The 14437-nt window shown below is 58.5% G+C and overlaps 1 protein-coding gene across 3 annotated transcripts in view; it reads left to right on the top strand.

Annotated features, from left to right (window-relative positions):
• Window positions 1–14437, top strand: part of RAI1 (retinoic acid induced 1) — a 130865-nt gene that overhangs the window by 91703 nt on the left and 24725 nt on the right. The window contains exon 1 of one of the 3 annotated variants that reach the window (XM_066264470.1): window positions 7467–9397. The exons of the other annotated variants lie outside the window; for them this stretch is intronic. The gene's annotated coding sequence lies outside the window, so the exon portion shown is untranslated. Of the gene's footprint in view, window positions 1–7466; window positions 9398–14437 lie in introns of those variants that run through there. 3 annotated transcript variants of the gene reach the window in all.

Raw genomic sequence — 14437 nt, 5'->3', positions numbered from 1 at the left:
TCCTTGTCCTCGCTGGGCCTAAGGCGTTGACCCCATGCAGCTCGGTCACGCCGGAGGCAGTGAGCGGACTGGGCTGGCTGCATGTGCTGGAGGCTCAGGTGGGGCAGACCTGCGGGACGGGGAGAGGCAGCCCCTCCAGGCCCTGGTTGGGAGCTGGGGTTCTGGAGAAACCCTGAGGGTCCTCACCCATCTCCCCGCCAGTGTTTAGAACTGACAGCATGGGGAGGTGGACCTGGGACATTTCTAGAGCATCACCCTTCCTCGCCAGCCCTCGGCCAGCCCCTTGTCTGGCTCCCTCCGCAGTTCTCTGGGAAACGGCCCCAGTCTCCCCTTTACTGGTCTCCTGGCCTCACCAGACGGACTTCACCACCCCTTCCTCCTCTCTGCAGCACTGGGGACTCGACACACGTCCGGTAGTTCCACTTACTCCTGAGCCTGCCGTCTGTGGCTCCCCACTGCCCTCAGCACAACGTCTGCGATCTTCTCTGTGGCCCCCGTGTGGCCTCCTGCCATCCGGACCCTGCCCAGTGCGGTCTCTTGTCCCTCCTCACAGTCCACCTGCAGGCCTCTGTGTCCACCACTGTCCCTCTCCCTCTCTCCCGCCTTCCAGGGGTGTTTCCTTTTCTCTCACTGATTCCTCCACATCACTCAGGTCTCCGGTGAAGACCCCTGGGAAGCCCTTTCTGGGCAGCCCTCTAGGACCTGGTTCCCACGCAGGTGTGGTTTAGGGTCCTTCCCCACTTTCTAGGAGGCTCTGAGCCCACAGGTGCCTCTGGCTGTTCAATCCCTAGCACTTGGTGTGGCACACTGGAGGGATGGATGGATGGATGGAGGATGGATGGATGGATAGATGGATGGATGCATGGATGGATGCATGGATGGATGATGGATGGATGGATGGATGATGGATGGATGGATGGAGGATGGATAGATGGATGGATGATGGATGGATGATGGATGGATGGTTGGACGGATGGATGATCAATGGATGGATGATGGATGGATGGGTGGATGGATGGATGATGGATGCATGGATGGATGAATGGATGATGGATGGATGGATGGATGGATGATCGATGGATAGATGATTGATGGATGGATGGAGGATGGATGGATGGATGGATGGATAGATGGATGGATGGATGGATGATGGATGGAGGATGGATGGATGGATGATGGATGGATGGATGATCGATGGATGGTTGGATGGATGGATGATCGATGGATGGATGATGGATGGATGGGTGATGGATGGATGGATGGATAGATGGATGGATGGATGATGGATGGAGGATGGATGGATGGATGATGGATGGATGATCGATGGATGGTTGGATGGATGGATGATCGATGGATGGGTGGATGGATGGATGGATGATGGATGGGTGGATGATGGATGATGGATGGATGGATGGATGGATGGATGATGGATGGATGGAGGATGGATGGATGGATGGAGGATGGATGGATGGATAGTTGGATGATTGATGGATAGATGATCGATGGATGGATGGATGGAGGATGGATGGATGATGGATGGGTGGGTGATGGATGATGGATGGATGGATGGAGGATGGATGAATGGATGATGGATGGATGGATGGAGGATGGATGGATGATGGATGGGTGGGTGATGGATAATGGATGGATGGATGGATGATGGATGGATGGAGGATGGATGGATGGATGATGGATGGATGGATGGATGGATGATGGATGGATGGATGAATGGATGATGGATGGATGGATGATGGATGGATGGAGGATGGATGGATGGATGATGGATGGATGGATGGATGGATGAGTGGATGATGGATGGATGGATGGATGGATGAATGGATGATGGATGGATGGATGGATGGATGGAGGATGGATGGATGGATGATGGATGGATGGATGGATGGATGATGGATGGATGGAGGATGGATGATGGATGGATGATGGATGTATGGATGGTTGGATGATGGATGGATGGATGGATGATGGGTGGATGGATGGATGGATGGTTGGATGGATGATGGATGGATGGATAGATGGATGGTTGGATGGATGATGGATGGATGGATGATGGATGAGTGGATGATGGATGGATGATGGATGGGTGGATGGATGAATGGATGATGAATGGATGGATGACGGATGGATTGTTGGTTGGTTATGTGGGAGGGTAGATGAAGAGGCCGTGCGGACCATAAGGAGACCCCATAGACAGCAGGAAGTAGGGTTGTGAGCCTGGGCACGTCCCTGCCTCTCAGCGAGCCTGCGTTTCCCTGTCTATAAAACGGTCTGCCCAGCTCCTGAGGCCAGTAAGGAGGCTCAGAGAGAGCCGGAGCGAAGGCAGAGGCCCGGAGGCAGATCAGGTGCTCCGAGGACAGTGCATGATTCAGAACTGGAGTTCTGCTGTCCCCAAGGGGACAGTCCCATGTCTCTGGGGGGAACCCTGGTGCCCACCATTCTTGCTGGTGCCGGGATCCCTTCTCTGAGGAGCAGACTTGGAGCCAAACAGGCCGAGTTCAAACCCGAAGGTTACCGCTCGCCAAGAAATCCCCTTTGCTTCTAGACCTTAATCGTGCTGTCTGTAAAGCAGGGGTGCTCGTGTGTTCCTTGTACAGTTATTCTGGGGACTGAAATGATGAGACAGGGATGAAGGCACTTCTCTAGATGCCCAGCCCATGGAGGGCACCCAAGAAATAGGGCCTAAGAGAGTGACTTGTGCCCCAAAACCCGCCGCGAGGGTCTCCCTCAACCGCAACACAATGCTCCCTCCTGGGCTGTCCTGCGTTGGCCAGGGCTGCCTCCAGAGCGGAGTTTGAGGCTTCCAAATCCTAGGCCTGCCCCCACAGCCGTAACTATAGTAATAACAACACGGCGTCTTTCATCATTCACCTGCTACAAGGCGTCTGCCCCGATACGCTGTGTGATGCCCTTGCCCCTCTGCAGGAGCTGTAATAAGCAGACTGCTTCTTGGAAGGGGCCCCCCCCTCACAGAAGCACCGTGTGAGGGCTGTGAGGGTGATGGTGACAAGGGACGTTTATGTCCAGTTTCTCATTGGTTCTATGGTCAACACGGGGAGGTAAGACACAGATCACGACCCCCATTTAATGGGCGAGGAAACGGAGGCTTGCCCCTCCCTGGAGATGCTCGCCCGAGGTCACGCAGCAAGTCCGTGGCAAGGCCTTGGGCACTGGGCGTTCTTGCCAAAGACCCGTGAGGCTCTGGTCTGGAGAAGGCCAGCTCTGAGACAGGGTGGGACCCAGGTAGCTCTGAGCCTCTCTCCACGGGCCCGGGGCTGCAGGCGCCTCCGCCCGGACAGCCAGGTCTGTTCCGCCCGACGTGCCAACGAGGAAACGCAGACGGCCGGGCCCTGCTCTGGGCACTGCCCGCCGGACCTCTGTGCCAGGACAGCGTACCCACCCAGCTGGGCAGGGACCCACTGCTCCCAGGTCAGGTGGCCAGAGCCAGGTTCCCCTCACTCTTTAGAAGTCCCACCCTCCTGGCCCCACCTTGACAGTCCGCTGGGACCAGGGTAGGGATTTTCCTGAACTTGCCCTCTGTTATAAAAAAATAAATAAATTACATGTTGACCTTTTAAAAATAGCAGAGCGTGTGTTGGGCCCTCCTCTGCCAGGCATTGCTCGGACGACTCTGTCCATGATCTCTTTTAATCCTTCTGCCACCCTCGGAGGGACATACTCTCTCTCACTCCGGTTTCCCAGATAAGGAAGCTGAGGCATGGGTGTGGGGAGGCACCTGCCCAGGCATTACAGGTGATTGGGGGTACCCTAGCCAGGGTTGGGGGGTACCCCAGGTATTCCGAGACTCTCTTATCAGCCATGGCCTCACAGCCCAGAGTCCCTGTGGGAGCCCAGCATGGCCCCTGCTTTTAAACTTGGTCATGTGTCATCTTTGTTCTGATGATTAAAGGAAAGCATGTTGCCTATAGAAATGGAGCGGAGGGAACGGTGACACGTCACACCCAGAGGGGGCCCTGTGAGCCCTGGGCCTGTCATTCATCAACGGCCCGGGCGGTCGTGGCCACCCCTGCACCTTAGGGCCCAAGCCAGTCCTGGCTTTTGTGCACCCCCTGCCAAGATTGCGCGTTGGAAGTGAGGACACAGCCTATATGGGGATTACGGTTCGGTCCCTCCCTACTTTGGGGGCCTCAGTTTCCTCAATTTAAATTGGGGGGATGTGCTTCCTGTCCCACCCATTGCCCCATGCAGGGCACAGGTGGGTTGGCTCCTCTTGGCAGCCGCCGGGACGCGTCCCATCTTAACAGCGAGGAAACTGAGGCCACCCCTGGCCTCGCCTCAGACAGCTGGAACCCGGCTGTGCTGGATTGGAGCCTGGGACCAGGCCTTCTTCAACCGTTTAGCCATAGAAGTTTTAAAATCTTTACTAGGTGTGTCAAGTGCTCATGATAAAAAAAAAAAGGAAAAAAATCCAATGTATCCTCTTTCTTCTGTGCAAACGGGGAGGGGGGGTCTCTGCACACTGCTCCACTGTGCTTTTCTCACCCAGCTTGAAGACTGCACCCCATTGATACATTGTAGGACGGCCCAGAAAGCTACCTCCCTCCCTCCCTCTAATACTCCGCCATGAGGAATTTCCTGAACGTGTTTCCCTCGCCCCTCTCCGATGGACATTGAGGAGAGACCTGGTGTTTGGCGGCTGCCATGGACAGCGCCGTTAATCACCCTGTGCAGAGGACTCTGCCTCTGGCGGGGAGCAGGGGGGCTGGGGGAGGGGGCACATGTGGCTTTTATTTGGGTCCATATTGACAGGAATCTCTCCCAAGAGATTTACCAGCTTCTGCCCCCACATTCCCAGCGGGCCCAGGCACCTCTCGCCTCACACCATTGCCAGCCAGGTAGAATGCAGTATGACTTAGCCACACCTGCTCCGTGTCAGGAACATCAAATGGGCCATTTCCCCAGAGGACATCCTCAAAGGCTGGGCAAAGCCAGAAACAACCAGAGTCCAGCCCCTGTGGGCCCTGCACCCTGACCAGTGATGTGACTTTGGCAGTAGGCTGCAGGTCTCTGGGCTCAGTTTTCTTGTTCATAAATCAAGGGTGGCCATGGTACCCAGCCCCACGGGACTGCCATGGGGGGGAGGTTTGTAGATACATAGTGCTTCGGGGGCCAGGACCTGGGACTTGAGGCAGCGAGTGAGGACTGGCTGCTGTTTGTTGAGTCCGGGCAAGCCTTGTACCCCAAGGACTGCCGCCCCTGGGGTTGATGCTCGTGTCTCAGGTTCGTTGCAGCTTTGAAAGGGGTCAGAACAGGGAAGAGCGGATGGGAAAAACCAGCAAGGGGAAGAGTGGGATCGTCATATCCCAGTGTCCTGCTGTCCTGATGGGGACCCTGAGGCCGGGAAGGCCCGCTTCGCAGAGCGGAGGTGCCAGGGAGCGGTGCCGGACGCAGAGTCCACCCCGGACGCCCAGACCGCTGCAGCGGCCAGCTCCAAGACAGAGGGTTCAGGAGCGCCGCGCCCAGCCTCCCGGACCGAGCAGGCGGAGAGCCTGCAGCCTGTTGTGCTCCGGCGATGAGACCAGTGGTGTCAGCCTGACCTGGAGAGCCTTTTACATTGTGGAATGCCAGGCCTGACCACCACAGCGCGATCTGCATCTTTTTTTTTTTGTTTTTTTGTATTTTTCTGAAGCTGGAAACGGGGAGAGACAGTCAGACTCCCGCATGCGCCCAACCAGGATCCACCTGGCACGCCCACCAGGGGCGACGCTCTGCCCACCAGGGGGCAATGCTCTGCCCCTCCGGGGCGTCGCTCTGTTGCTACCAGAGCCACTCTAGCGCCTGGGGCAGAGGCCAAGGAGCCATCCCCAGCGCCCGGGCCATCTTTGCTCCAATGGAGCCTCGGTTGCAGGAGAGGAAAAGAGAGACAGAGAGGAAGGGGGGGGGGGGGTTGGAGAAGCAAATGGGCGCTTCCCCTATGTGCCCTGGCCGGGAATCGAACCCAAGTCCCCCGCACGCCAGGCCGACGCTCTACCGCTGAGCCAACCGGCCAGGGCCATGATCTGCATCTTAGTAGATGGGTACACTAGTGTGTGAGAAACACTGAGTGAGACTCCTGCCATGGAGATGGGCTGCCTGTCCAAAAACAGGCCTCAACCTTCCGTCTCAGCAGCCCACCTCAGCTCTGGGGTGTCACTGGCCCTCGTAAAGGCCTTCCTGAAGACCTGTTCCGTCCCAGATGCACAAAGCTCCCTGGGAGACAGAAACAGAAACTTGGGCCTCACCGCCCCCCCCCCCAGCACCACAGAGGACTAAATGTTACTTCCCTTCACTGAGCCTCTACCAGGTGCCAAGCACAAGCATCTCAGGGTAACCCGTCAGTGTGTGGTGTGAATAAGAGCGGGTTTGGGCTGAGGAACATGAAGCTCAGAGAGGTTCAGTGAATTGTTCAAGGCCACACAGCAGCTAGCGTGCAGAGTTGGGATTGGAACCCAGAGCCGTGTGGCATCTGGGCCTTAAGCACTTACAGTCACGGTGTAGAGAGGGCAAATGATGCCACCTGTCCCCCTAAAGCCAGAGGACAACCAGCCACCTGGGAGTCCTCACAGCTGGCTAGCCTGGCTGTCGTGAATCGGACATCTCTTTTAGGACACCCTCCCCGCCCCCAAGAGGCCTGCCACGGGGCGCCAGCAGCCCAGAAGCAGCCAGGAGGAAGTGTCCTGCAACTTTCCAAAGCAAGTCAGCTCTGGGGCTGGGCCGACCTATCTGTGTACAGCTGGAGGCGGCTCCCCCCACCCAGATGCTGAGTGACAGGAAGTCGGGGGAGGGACTTCTGGGAGCTCTGGTGCAGTTGGAGGGAATGGTCTTTAGCTGGGGGTGCAAAAATCCACTCACTGCACACAGTAAGTATCAATAGTCCTAGCAGAAAGTGTCCTATTCACTCTGGGAGAGAAGCAGTGCTGTTCAAAACAGCTGGACACCAGGCTCAGACAGCATCTCCTTGCCTCATTTTTACTCCTAAGCACCTCCACATTTTCCTGCTCCGAGGAAAATCAGCCAGGATGAGGCGGCGGCAGAAAACCAAGGGCAAATATTTTCCGACTTGAGGAAAGGCTCCCCAGACTGCCTCTGGATCAGTGAGTGGCTAGTGGTTGGCTTTCCCCAAAGGTTAGTAGTGCTTCTGGTCACCAGGCTACGTGTCTGGGGGGAGGGGGAGCTGGCCAGAACCCACCCCCACCCAGGAGAGCGAGCTGGGGGCAGCAGGCCATCCATCTGAGCCCTGCTCAGGAGTGGAAGCCCCCTTGCCCACACAGGGGGTGTGGGGAAGCCAGGACAACACAGTGGTCCCAGCTGCGTTCACGGACAGGGGTCCTCCTCCGTGAACCCCTTCCTGAGACAGAGACTCCCTTATCAAAACAGCACTCTATCAGTCTTTGTTGAGGGGGCGGGGAGGAGGATATATTACCCACCCAAAGCCGCTAGCCCTGAAATGGATTTGTAATTTATTCATCAAAATAGCGACGCACATTTGAACAGTGGCAGTACATGGCTGTCTGAGATTTACATTCCGGCTACAGATGAAACAAGGCCTCACAACCAGAACTCTGCAGCCCCGGAAGCCAGCCCTCACTTGAGAACCCTCCGTGGTGGGGGCAGTGGTGTGGGCTGATGCCTTAGGCACCTGGGTCCACAGGAGAAGTCAGGCACTGGGGGGGGGGGTAAGGGGGCTGGCAGTACAACTCCCCTCTCCAGCCCCCCACCATACCAGCCCCCCTTGAAAACCAGTTTTCTTAAACTCCCAAAGGAGCAAACCAGACCTTCATGGTCGTCTCTGTGTCTTTCGCCCTCAAGCCCCTGGGCACCTGCCTGCCTGATGCCCAGCTGCTGGGAAACAGAGCAGACAAGCTTGAGGCCCCACCCGCAGGGCCCAGAAGGGCCCCTTCCCCACGCTGGAGCTCAGTTTGCAAGTCTGTGAAATAAAGAGGTGGCACTGCCTCCCAGAGTGGCAGTTTGAGGACCAGAAGTGAGATCTACCAAGGCCTTGGCTGCAGCAGACGAGCAGATAGTCCACTGTCCCTGCTGAACAGCTGCTCCGACCCACTCCTGAGGGTTACCTAGAACCTTCTAGATCTGAGGGAAGCCCCAGGCCCCCTGTCTAGGCTGGCTGGGCATTGAAGTCCCTTGAGAACCATGCCAGGCCCTGCATATGTGCTCAGGGCCCCCTCCCTTTTGGAACCTACTTTGCAGGGCAGGCTGGGTCCAGCGCCTGGCCCCACGGTGTCATCAGGCGAGCCCCGGGCAGCTGCTGTCCTTACATCTGTATTCCACATGCATCTCTCCTGCCCCCAGCACATCAGGCTGCTTACCTCTGGTAATCCAGGCCAGAGGCCTGGGGTGTGGGGGCGGAGGTAGGGGCCCAGCCCTCCCCCCACCACCCCCTGGCTAAACTGGGGAGAGAAGTCTGGCTCAGGCCCCCTCCAGGCAGGCTGTGTTCTTTCCTGCCCCTAAGCCAGGCAGCTCCCTGCCGCTGGAATGCCTTTTTCCTTCCTCCTCAGCCCACACTTCCTCCAGTCTTCCTCGCTGTTGTGCCGTGGGTGTCTCTTACCGCCCCCTCCTCATTCAGGAGGGAGGTGCGGGGTGGGGGGGCAGGCTGTGGGTCTCCAGGATTGGGCACAGAACAGAGTCTGGAAAATGTCAAGCGACTGATTCAGTCCAAGCCTGCAGGGGGTTTTCTGCTGCCCCCTCCTTTGGGGAGGACAGGCTGGGGTTTGGGTGGGTGGCCTTTTGGCGAGCTCGGGTATGGGAATGGACTTGAACCTCCTGCTGTCATTCCCCTGAGGAAGGGGGCGGGACCCGAGCTGCTGGACCTGAAGAGGGAAGGGGCTGGGAGGGAGGGGCGAAGGTGGGTCTAGTGGGGGGTGGGGGTGGGGAGAGCCCCCACCCCCACCCCCGCTGCGCCCTGGCTCGGGCACAGGCGGAGTTTGCCTTGAAGTTGTTGGTGTGCTAACCTGCTGCTGTTTAAACGCTGTGTTTGTTTGGAGCAGCTTAGGGAGGAGGCTGAAGGTGGGGGAGGCAGAGGCAGCGCCCTACTTGGCGGCGCCGCCTGAGGGTCCTTGTGGTAGCAGCTCCAGCTCGGTCGGTGACTGAATGAAAAAGGGTGGGCGTTGAAGAGAGAAGGCCGAAAACCAGAGGGGTGCTCCGCGCTGAAGGCTGGCAGCTCCCGGATACGGGAAGCGAGAGGCGAGGGGGACCACAGCGATGGTCTCCCCGCCCCCACCCCACCCGGTTCCAATATTTCGCAGAAAGGCACGCGGCTCCTAATCGGTCCTTTCCGGGCTGAGATTTAGCCGCGCGATGCCCGTGCAGGGGTGGGGGCCGCGGGCCGGGGGAGGTGCTCAGAGTCCGGAGCCACCGAGCGAGCGAGGTGAGGAGCCCGAGGCCTCGGCCGCTGGAGCGGGCGGGCGCGCAGACTGGAAAGGCAGATATGGAAGGTGGCGGCGCGGGGTGGAGGGGGCGGGGGGGCAGATTAAAAATAATCCTCTCGGGCTGGGAAGCTCGCGCGCGCTCTCTCGCTTCGTTCGGTGCCAGAGGACTCCAGGGGAGGTGGCGTTGGGAAGGGCAGAGCGGGATTCCCCTCCTCCGTGGGGCCGGGTGCCCGCCTGCGTGTCGCGGCGGCACGTGCGCTGGGCTGTGCGCCCAAGCCCCCTGCCCCCGGCGGAGGACACCCTCTCCCCAGGACCCGGCGTAGCTGGCAGCGCCTCCCCCCCCCCTCCTGCAGCCTCGCGCGGTTGGAGGGCAACGCGCCATTATTTATTATTTACGAGCGTTAATAGGTTTGAAGCACGGGGGGGTAGGAGGGGGCGGGGGCCAGGGCGCTGCGGGGACCAAGGCGTTCGGGGATGGGAGTGCAGAGAAAAGGGTTGCGCCTCGGCCCAGCGTTTGGGGCGCACCAGAACCTGGCTCCTCACCGCCGGGTGCTAGGGCGTCCCGGGAGGGAAGTGCTGTTGCGGGCCTTCAGATTTTGGTTCTCGGCCTCTGTCCTGTATGCGTCCTCGCCCTTCCCAGGGCGCGGGGAGGGGGCTGCGGGCTGTGCGCCCAGCCCCGCGCGCCCTGCGCGGCCGCCGCCGCCGCGTCCCCGACGCAGCCCAGGCCTCATTTATCATCATCTTTGGTCAAGTGGAGTGTGCAAGGAACAGCTGCTTCACTCGGCTGACTTCCGAGGGCGACTACAGCGGGAATCAGGGAGATGAATGACAGGGGCCGGGGGGGGGGGGCGGTGCGCGCGCGCGGGGGGCCGGGGGCGGGCGGTGCAGCCACCCAGGGTCAGAGCGCAGGCCGGTGGGATGGCGCGGAGCGCGTCCGGCGGCGCCTCTGCCCGTGGGCGAGTGCAGCGCCACCTTTCCTCTCTTCTCCCGGCGCCTCCAATTACCTTGGATCGAGGACGGACGAGGGGCGCCCCAGGAGGCAGCGGGGCGCGCTGCTGGCGGAGCCCGAGGTCGCCGTGACCTTGCTGGGGTCAGCGGGTTGGGCTGCGGAGGAGGCGGCGCAGCGTCTTTGGTGGCGCTTTCCGGATTGGAGCAGAAGGCTGGGAAACGAGGAGGGGGTGTGACGGGGGGAGGGGGGACACAAATAGAAGGTGAAATTTTACCTGCCCCCGAGGGAGTCCTGCGGATATTCTCCCGGCGGCGGCGGGCGCTCTGCCTTTGTCTTACACGGCTGAAACATCTGTTGCAGAAGGGGCGGCGAGGCCGCAAACAACCCCCACGCGCCCGGCGCGGCTTCCCCATCCCCAGCTTGGCCCTCACCGGGCTTCGGGGCTCGCGGCGCCGCGTTAACTCTGTTCGCGCCGGGCGCGCGTCTGGAAGCCCCGAGGCAGCCCTCTCCTTGGCGGCGGGGGGCCCTCCCTACCCCCGGCCCCAGAACAGGCCTTTCGCAGGGGGGCGCCCAGGGGCCCGCCCCACTTCCAGAGCTCGCTGCTGTCCACATGGGGGCTGGTGGGGGTGGGGGTGGGGGCCGCGGAAAGGGTTAATGGCCTAGTAGACGCAGACCCTAAATTATCAGACCTGGGCCCGCTTCGTTTCAATTACCCTAAGTAGAGATTGAATGCGCAATTAACGAAGTCAGCCAGCCAACTCTCCCGGTTCCACATTGAGCAGAATACTCCACCAGCTGACTGGGACTAAGCAATTTCCTCCTCCTCCTCCTCCTCCTCCTCCTCCTCCTCCTCCTCCTCCTCCTCCTCCTCCTCCTCCTCCTTCTTCTTCTCTCTCTCTCTTTCTCTCTCTCTCCTCTCTTTCTTCCAACCTCCTTCCTTTTTTTTTTTTTTCCCCTCTCTCCTTAATAATAAAATTATACCAAGCAGTTTGCGGTGTGGCAGGCGGCCAGAAAAGCGTTTCTTTAAATGCTGCCGGCTCACAATTAGGCAGCGAGAGGATTTGACACGCCGTGGCGGCCTGACAGGCGGCTTCCTCCCCTGGGGACCTGGGGGGAGGAAGTCGAAGCCAATTCCCCCCCGGCTCCCCGCCCTCCCCCCCCACCCCACCCCCCCCCGTTGGAACCGAGTGGGAAGGTCTGGCGTGCTCTGCCTCCCAGGCTGTCAGGATGCTGTGGAGGAGAGACGTCAAAGGCAGGGGAGCAAGGGGAGGTTCCCAGCCAGGCTGGGAGCGGAGGAGGCTTTCCCTGACTCCTCTGGGAAGCCGGGGTGACCAGGGGGAGGACTGCCTCACCTCCCCTTTTGACCCACAGCTCTGATTTTTTATCCCCACCCCCACCCCGAGGTGACAAGCGGACACTCTGGGGCAGAGCTGTAGAGGGACCTCAGCCCTGCTGGACCTCCTGGACAAGCCCCAGTCTCTCTGGGCTCTCTCATTAATTCCTCTGCAGAATGAAGGAGGGGTCTTAGAATACACCCTGTGGACAGTGGCTTCTGGTGGGCGCCCCCTCTCCCTTCCTGGGAGAGTTAAGTTCCCCTTCTCTCGGCTCTCCGAGATTGCCACCCCCACCCCGCTGTGGCATCCTGGGTGTTGCACCCTGGCCATTGTCTGTCTGTGCCTCAGGAGGGCAAAGCCATCATGTTTTTTCCTCTGTATTCTCAGCACCTAGCTTGCCCCCACCCCCACCCCACTCCCAGCAGACTGTAAGTGAGCAGAAATGAACTTGATACGTGAGTGGTGGCCGCCCGGAAGGGGGCGGGACGGTGGAGGCAGAGTGTACACTTGGTCTTTCCTTCCAGATCGGTCACAGTCATGGCCTCATCCTTGACCCTTTTTCTCTGAGTGGCACCCTTCTGAGCTATGGTGAGGCTTACCTCGTCGTGTGTCCAACCAGGAGCTGCCCCTCACTGCTCCCCCCTGTCCATCCATCCAGGCAATAGACCAGGGGTCCCCAAACTTTTTACACAGGGGGCCAGTTTACTATCCCTCAGACCGTTGGAGGGCCGGACTATAAAAAAAAAACAACTATGAACAAATCCCTATGCACACTGCACTTATTTTATTTTTTATTTTTTTTAGATTTTATTTATTCATTTTTATTAGAGAGAGAGGGGATAGAGAGAGGGGGGAGAGATAGAGAGAGAACAGGAGGAGGAGCAGGAAGCATCAACTCCCATATGTGCTTTGACCAGGCAAGCCCAGGGTTTTGAACCGGTGACCTCAGCATTCCAGGTCGACGCTCTATCCACTGCGCCACCACAGGTCAGGCCACATATCTTATTTTAAAGTAAAAAAACAAAATGGGAACAAATACAATATTTAAAATAAAGAACAAGTAAATTTAAATCAACAAACTGACCAGTATTTCAATGGGAACTATGGGCCTGCTTTTGGCTAATGAGATGGTCAATGTGCTCCTCTCACTGATCACCAATGAAAGAAGTGCCCCTTGCGGAAGTGCGGTGGGGGCTGGATAAATGGCCTCAGGGGCCCGTGGGCCGTAGTTTGGGGACCCCTGCAATAGACAGTATTTAATAGGCACTTCCTTGGGCCGGTTTCTGGGCTTAGAGCTTAGGACCTAACAGATGATGCCCCTGCCCTCATGGGGCTACAGTCAGGTAAAGGAGACTCATGTAGAACCGTTCATTATATATACCATTAGTTATTTCATTAACGGCTGTGATGAGTGCCACCAAGGAGCCCCCTGCAGGGGACCCAGCTAGGGGGTGGGCAGCAGGGCCTCATCCCAGTGCCTCTGTGGACCTTAGGGCCTCCCAGCCTTGGCAGCCCCCCTCCGTGCTCCCTTTTCCAGGTTCCTCCCTTCCCTGAGCCTTCAGTGTTCACTCTCCTATCCCACTCTGCAGGATATCCCACCTGGTCTGTGCTGTCTCAGCGCTTCTCTCCCAGGGGCCAGGGAAGGTTCCGGATGCCTCTCACACTCTCATGCCTTCTCACCCAGTGCACACACATGAGCTGTACAAATTCCCTACCCCACAGAGGGGCCCTGCCTTTGCCCGTGAAAAATTCCGTCTGTGTCAGTTTCACCCGTGGTGATGCTGGAGAGCTCACGTCAAATACAGCCCACGGACGGCCTCTCTCGACCTCTGGAGTGCTGGACTCTTCTATACTCGGTTGACTGCATTTTTTTTTTTACATGAAAGATTTCCCTTCTTATAAAATCCTGATTTCTGGTGTTTTGTTTTGTTTTTTTTGTATTTTTCTGAAGCTGGAAATGGGGAAAGACAGTCAGACAGACTCCCGCATGCGCCTGACTGGGATCCACCCGGCACGCCCACCAGGGGTGAGGCTCTGCCCACCAGGGGGTGATGCTCTGCCCCTCCGGGGCGTCACTCTGCTGCGACCAGAGCCACTCTAGCGCCTGGGGCAGAGGCCAAGGAGCCATCCCCAGCGCCCGGGCCATCTTTGCTCCAATGGAGCCTCGGCTGCGGGAGGGGAAGAGAGAGACAGAGAGGAAGGAGGGGTGGGGTGGGGGGTGGAGAAGCAAATGGGCGCTTCTCCTATGTGCCCTGGCCAGGAATCGAACCCGGGTCCCCGGCACGCCAGGCCGACGCTCTACCGCTGAGCCAACCGGCCAGGGCCTGATTTCTGGCTTTTTTAAAGGAAAAAACCCTCAGGTTCTGGCACCCTGGGTGCTCATCCCATACAGGCAGCAATGTTGCTGTGAGTGGAGGGCCCCACATCATTTTATTTGTGACCAGGGTCTCCCAGTTTGCCCCTGTTCTCACCTCCACCCGGTGCCGGGCTAGAGGGAGGCTGTCCCGTGTGTGTGTGTGTGTGTGTGTGTGTGTGTGTGTGTGTAGGAACGAGGAGGCGTGTCCTCCTTGTTCAGGGTCCCGTCCCCACCCAAAGGCACTCTGCACTGCTACCCAACAGCTCATTCTGGATAAATATGGCTCTCTCTTTTTTTTTTTTGCACATTATTCAGTAACTATTATTACGGGAAATGGGCCTATAGCTGTGAACAGAACAAGCAGAAAGCCTTGCTCTCACGGAACTCTTGTGACATGAGG

This window comes from Saccopteryx bilineata, chromosome 2 (genome assembly GCF_036850765.1).
Source record: "Saccopteryx bilineata isolate mSacBil1 chromosome 2, mSacBil1_pri_phased_curated, whole genome shotgun sequence".
Taxonomy (NCBI): domain Eukaryota; kingdom Metazoa; phylum Chordata; class Mammalia; order Chiroptera; family Emballonuridae; genus Saccopteryx; species Saccopteryx bilineata.
Note: the sequence above shows the minus strand (reverse complement) of the source record. Positions and strands in the feature narration are given on the sequence as shown.